Genomic DNA, 7,546 nt, shown 5'->3' with positions numbered 1-7,546 from the left:
TAGGAATCACCCTCACCGACAACCTCTTGCGTTCTCGTCTTAATCTAGACCAATTAAGGTATCTTAGGCACTTTGGGGTTGTTCCATCCAGTAAGGAACCACCCGATCTGGATAAGTTCCTTGAAAATAGACAAACTTTATAATCAGCCTTTCGACACGGGGCCGTGCCCAGCCAACACGCCCCCGTGTCCACCAAAAGATTCCTTTCTGACTTTATGTCAGAATACGGACAAACTGTGTCAGGATCTTGCCTGCACACGGGGCCGTGTCCAGAATGCTGTCGTTTTCTATAAATGCAGCCAAGAATCCTGCACATTTGGACCATCCAGGAACAGAGATTTGAAGGGATCTTCTCCTACCATCCTAGGTATGTTCTAAAAGAAGGTTCCAACAACCATCTTGTCCTTTCCTCTTTTATCCATTTCCTTATTCTTCATCTTTCTCCAAAAACCTCCATTAAAGCTTGAGATTTCAAGCTTTATTGCAAGGAATGTTGAGTTTTGTTCAAAGAATCTTGTTAAAAATAAGTTGTATAACACTGTTTTAAGTTATTATTGTTCAAAGAGGCTTCACAAATTAGAGAAATAACTTAAAAATTCAAGATTCCTTGTTCCAAAATTCTGCAGAAAGGTGAACACGGGGCCGTGTCCATAGTACTGTTTCATTAAAATAAGCTATTTCTGGTTTATTTTCGTAGAATGTCAAGTGAAAACAGTGGAACATCTTCCGTACATTCAAGAAATAGTCGAAGAGGGAGAAGGCCTTCCATTGAAGCTACCCTTGTACACTACATTATGGCACTACGGGAAGCTCTCGATGAAATGACTTCGGTAGAGGAGGTCCTAATAGACCGTATAAATTATCTTACGGTGGGGCTGGAAAATAGTTTTCAAGAAATTAACCTCTTGCACCAAAGGTTAAATATTCTTGTAACACCTCCCATGGAACCCGTCCTCCCTCAAGAGGATTGGAACCTAGCACTCGGAGTCAACAACCCTACCGGGTGGGATGACATTCCAGCGGAACCTCCCCTTGAAAATCTACAAGAAGTCCCGGTGGAAGTTGCACCTCCTCAAACCGACGCCAACGAGCCCTCCTTCCTCCTCCCAAGGGAGATAGAGGAATGGCTCGCCGACATATGAGGAGTCCCTGCCCGGAGGAAGGAGTTCTATGAAGCCGCATCCAACCGAGACTATTATCTTCTCGGAAATTTTGCTAATTAGAATAACTTGTAGGCTAGAACTCATTGGTTTAAGCTTCTTGTGCTTACTTATCTAACTTACTAGCATTTTAGGATAATGTAATTCTCTCTATGATTTTTAATGAAATGATGGTTTTAATGTTTGGATGGTGTTGTAATGAATAAAACACACTCGGGATGGTGAAGGATAACAAGGGAAATGAGAAACATCACCCCATGCACGAAAACAGGGCCATCCGACAACAATTTCTTCCTTACTGTAAGTTCAGCACGGGCCGTGTCCGCCCAACTGTCACACCCCGAACTCCACGTGTCACCGGTGGGCCCGGTGTGGGGTATGGTGACGTAGTTGTCATCGTCATAGACAAACAACACAATATAATAATGCACAGCGGAAGCAGAAATAGATAAATTTCAACTTTTAAAAAAATGCAATAATAAATATCACAAGTAGTTGAAACGGATCCACAGGCGGATCAAATAAAATAAGATAAATTGTTCAACAGTTTATTGTCGTCCGAGCTTGCGAGACTATTGTGGACGCTCTTTAGGAAACAGCCAGCCTAGTACGTATAGTACCTGCACTTAACCTTTTGGGAAAAATACGTCAATTTACACTGGTAAATACAAATTAACTGACTCATTTTGAAAATGATTGAAAATTGATTTAAATGCACATGGCATAAATATTTTTATAACTTGGGATAATTATGCAAGATAAACTTGTAATGGATTTATATGTTACTCCACGTTCAGTAGCCCGGGATCTTCTGTCCGGGTTAAAGATTAATAGACACACCACAATATAGAGTTATACACGACGGATGTACGCCTACACCCCGTGCTCTGGTCGTGGCCATCTCGTAAGATAATGCCAAGGATATCCGGGACATGGTCATTAACCCCCCAAAGGCTTCAAGTAATAAAACACATTCAAAACAGGGTCATCTCAATGGATTTAACCACTATACGATTAAATGATTCCATGCCGGACCAAGCGGTATTTTATATACCTTACCCCAAGCCCATATAGGGAAAATAAGTCAAAATGTATTTACCTGAGTAAGTATGAATCACAATTGGTAAGTGTAGGTAGCTTTTACTGGGCCTCCTATTCTAGAACAAAGGTTTATAATAACCTATTAGATTCTTAACGGGTCTTTATTTAAGCTTTAGCTTAGACCGGTTAGTTTTAAGGACGATACGGTACAAGCGCACGATTAAGCGAAAGACCGGATAGAATGTGGTTTAGACCCGACAAGTTTGAATACTTGTATAATATGGGTATACTAAATATATTCTGGATTTTGAGACGAAAATGATAACGTTTGACCCGTTTCGGTCAATTTACGCAAACTAGTTACGTAAACCGAACCGAACGCAAAAAGGGCGTTACGGGTAACCAAAAGAGTCATATGCAAGTTCCCTGAGATAATATGCTTTAAATATTATATAATATCAGTAAGTTATGCTCTATTATGCCCCGAATAATTTTAAACTCAATTTATGCTTTAGAAGGGCATTTTGGTCATTTAAAATGTTATAAAAGAGTTAAATTGGAAATCTGGGTTTCGGGTCTGATTTATACAGTACATATACTTAATTTGGCATATTATAACAGTAGGGTATGACCCATATTCAAAACTTATCATTTAAAATTAAACTATGCACCGTAGGGGTATTTTAGTAATTTCACAAGGGCTAAAAATGCCAAAACTGGAAATCTGAGTTTGAAAACTTATACTTACTGTTATTATACGAAAATATGCTAAACACATCAGTAGGTATGAATCTTATATGTTTAAAACGGGTATAACGCTTACTATGCGCTAAAAATGCTTAAAATGCGATTTAGAGCCGTTTCCGGGTTTTCAAAAGAAAGCTGAGATTTTTATATTTCCAGAATGCTCAAAATAATTTATTTAACATATAAAATCAGTAGAAAAAGGTTTGGGGTCAAAAGAATGTATAAAACTCATTTTATGGCTTAAACGGTCAAAACCGGCATTAACCGAATCGACTTAGCGACGTATGGTCCGATCAGCCAAAAATTAAATAAAAATCATCAAAAATCCCAAAATATTATATAACATCAGTGGGTAGAAAGTTTTATATTAAAACGTGGCCTGAAATGGGTTATACGCGAAATGCGCCGTTTATTAAACATAAAGCTTTAGTTTTACGCTATCGGCCATAACTCAAAATCTGGACCACCAACTGATCTCAAATTTTCGGTGCAAGTTTATAAATTAGTAATAAAGATTTCTACTCTTTCACTTTTCCAAAAATCACGTTTTATATCAAAAAGGGCAAAATAGTCAACTTTAAGCATAAATCGGAAACATGCAAATGAATCGGCTAAGCATAGACTCAAGTATCAAAAATTCCAGAAAGTTACACTAAAATAAAAATGGTCAAAAATAGTCTCTAATACAGATCTCAAACATGCATGCACGGATCCGAATCGATAGTCTACGAAAAAGTCGTTTTATAAGACCTTCGGTTCCGATCCGAGTTTATACCAAAGATTGTCGAGTTTATTATGATAAAACACATTCTTATATTCATTATAATTTATTTTTGATGATCAAACTGATTGCATGTCATCTACATTACCATTTAAGCTATTTTTCGCAAAAACGATTTCTGTTGACTTTTTAGAAACAACTTTGACTCGACAAATAGCATGCTTAGAGTGGGAATCAGAGAATACCCTTTTGAGGGTTTGTTTCCCACATAAATACCAACATTTAAGTGGTTTCAATTTGAGAAATGACAGAGCCAAACTCGTTTAATCGAAAAGTCAAACTATATGAACGACGGTTTGACTTTTAACTAATAATCAAAGCAAGAACGAATTATAGACTGATATGAAAGCTTACAAAGGTCCTAATGAAGCTTAGTTAACACTTAGAGGTTGCCTTGTCGATCAGATTGCTCCTGGAAAGCTTGGAGAGTTCTTGCAAGTTGTGAGAGTTCTTGTTTACAATACAAGTGCTCAATAAAATGAATGAATGATCTGTTTTATGGAGGAATTCAGATGATATAGAGAGCTCACAGTAGCCTAGGCATGCAAGCACTCTTATTGGTGAAATTTGGAGGTGCTAGCAGCTGGTTTCCACTCAAAATTCGGGCCAAAACAGTCAATTTCGCGAGTTCTGCATCTGGGCACAGGGTCGCGGCCCGCTTAGGCCTGTCCAGGCGGGTCGCCTGGCCTGCTGATCAGCCAAACATCTTTCAAACTTGGCAGCTTTGGTCCCTGTCCTTGCACGCGATGTTTCGGCTACTGATTTTGACTCGTAAACCCCCAAACTTGGTTTTTAAGAACCTTGGGACATTTACCAACATGGTAATGTCCTCGGATAACTTTGCGCTCAACCGAAAAGCCATGAAATTCGACGTTGACGCTTTTAACCCCTCAAGTACGGTTTTGGCCATAACTTTCTCATACGATAACGAAACTTCATGAAATTTTTACCACACATTCTAATGAGTATATTTTAGCATTACAAAGCTTCGGGTCTGCCAAAAGTTCACTCAGAGGTATAAATTAAACATGTTGACACTTTTAGCCCCTATAGTTTGTAATTCCTCACTTTTGTGCAATTTCCGCTTCGTATGATCCATGATCCATCCGTTTAAGGTTATAAACATTATGTAGGGTTATCATAGAGTCTATTTATCCATTGTTGACACTTTGGACCATTACGTTCCATAGTTTTCATCGTTTGTCGATTTTAGTCCCTCTAAAGTTTGTTTTCACATACCGGAACTTTATGACACGTGTCAATACATTATTGGACGTAAATTTTCGAGGTGTTACATCCTCACCCCCTTAAAAGAAATCTCAACCTCGAGATTTACTGAAACAAATGAGGATATTTCTCTTTCATCGTGGATTCCACTTCCCACGTGTATTCGGGACCTCTACGGGCATCCCATTTGACCTTAACAATAGGCACATGCTTCCTTCGAAGCTTCTTCACATGTCGATCCTCAATCGACAAAGGTTTTTCCACGAACTTCAAACTCTCATCTATGTGTATATCTGTATGCGGTATAACCAGTGATTCGTCCGCGAAACACTTCTTCAAATTACAGATGTGGAACACATTATGAATAGCGCTAAGTTCTTCAGGCAAGTTTAACTTATAAGCGACTGACCCTACGCGTTCGATGATTTCGAAAGGTCCTATGTATCTCGGGCTTAGCTTGCCTTTCTTACCAAATCGCATCACCCCTTTCCAGGGCGATACCTTAAGCAACACTTTATCACCTACATCGAAGTGAAAATCTTTGCGCTTAGGATCCGCATAACTTTTCTGCCTATCCCTGGCAGCTTTCAAACGATCGCGAATCTGCACGATCTTGTACGTCGTCTCAAAAACGATATCTGGTCCTGACAGTTGGACATCTCCAACTTCTGCCTAACAGATGGGCGATCTACACTTCCTACCATATAAGGCCTCAAATGGCGCAGCTTTTATGCTGGAATGGTAGCTATTGTTGTAGGAGAATTCAATTAGTGGTAGGTTCTTATCCCAACTACCACCCAAGTCGATCGCACATGCACGAAGCATGTCTTCCAAAGTTTGAATAGTACGCTCACTCTGACCATCGGTCTGAGGATGATAAGCCATACTAAAATTCAAACGAGTGCCCAAAGATTGTTGGAAACTCTTCCAAAAATGCGACGTATATCTAGTATCTCTATCGGAGATAATAGATACAGGTATACCATGCAATGCTACAATCTTATCGACGTATAATTGAGCTAACATATCGGAGCTATACGTCTCCTTGATGGGTAGAAAATGAGCTGACTTCGTCAGTCTATCTACTATGACCCATATGGTATCATTTCCCTTTTTCGTCTTCGGCAACTTGGTGATGAAATCCATTGTCACCATTTCCCATTTCCACTTGGGAATTTCAGGTTGCTGAAGCAAACCTGACGGCTTCTGATGCTCAGCCTTGACTTGCGCACAAGTCAAACATTTAGCTACGTGCTCAGCTAGTGACTTTTTCAAACCAATCCACCAGTAGTTTACTTTCAGATCCTGGTACATCTTATCAGCTCCAGGATGAACGGAATATTTAGAGCTGTGGGCTTCCTGGAGGATAACATCCCGAAGTCCTCCATAAACTGGAACCCATATTCGTCCGTTTAGTCGTAGCATTCCATCTTTGTCGTAGGATAACTGCTCCTCAATTACTCCTAACTTCTCGTCAGGATAGTTAGCTTCCAGCACAGCTTCCTTCTGTGCAGCTAACACCCTTTCATTCAAATTATTCCTTATTTCAATGCGCTTGGCATTGATTCTGATCGGTTTTACTCTTTCCTTTCTGCTCAAGGCGTCGGCAACCACATTTGCCTTGCCTGGATGGTATCTTATCTCACAGTCATAATCATTTAGAGTTTCCATCCATCGCCTTTGTCGCATGTTCAATTCCTTCTGATTGAACAAGTGTTGAAGACTCTTGTGATCCGAATAAATTATACACTTGGTTCCGTACAAGTAATGTCTCCATAGCTTCAATGCAAACACAACAGCACCCAGTTCCAAATCGTGGGTGGTGTAGTTCTTCTCGTGCACTTTTAGTTGACGTGAAGCGTAGGCAATGACTTTACCTCTTTGCATGAGTACACAGCCCATACCAGTATGTGACGCATCACAGTACACCACAAATTCTTCTATACCATCGGGCAGTGTCAACACTGGCGCATTGCTTAACTTCTTCTTCAGAATGTCGAAGGATTCCTGCTGCTTAGGGCCCCAATCGAACTTAATCTTCTTACGAGTCAACGAAGTTAGGGGCGCAGCAATCCTTGAAAAGTTTTCAATGAATCGCTTATAGTATCCTGCTAGTCCAAGGAAACTGCGAATTTCGGTCGGAGTCTTTGGCTCCTGCCAATTCATAACTGCTTCTACCTTTGCGGGATCTACTTAGATACCATGCTTGCTTACCACATGTCCAAGGAACTGGACTTCTCGAAGCCAAAATTCACACTTCGAAAATTTGGCATAAAGTTTCTCCTGATGCAGAAGTTTGAGAATACAACGAAGGTGTTTCTCATGGTCGGCTTGGCTCTTCGAGTAGATAAGGATGTCGTCAATAAAGACGATAACGAATTTATCTAGATAAGGCTTGCAGACGCGATTCATGAAATCCATGAATGCGGCTGGTGCGTTAGTGAGCCCAAAAGGCATCACTAGGAACTCGTAATGTCCATAACGAGTCCTAAACGCTGTCTTGTGTACGTCTTCCTCCTTGACCTTCAACTGGTGATAACCTGACCTCAAGTCGATCTTCGAAAAATAGCTTGCTCCTTGCAACTGATCG

Source organism: Helianthus annuus, chromosome 10, assembly GCF_002127325.2.
Source record: "Helianthus annuus cultivar XRQ/B chromosome 10, HanXRQr2.0-SUNRISE, whole genome shotgun sequence".
Classification (NCBI taxonomy): domain Eukaryota; kingdom Viridiplantae; phylum Streptophyta; class Magnoliopsida; order Asterales; family Asteraceae; genus Helianthus; species Helianthus annuus.
The sequence above is the reverse complement of the archived record's forward strand: the minus strand, read 5'-3'. Positions refer to the sequence as shown.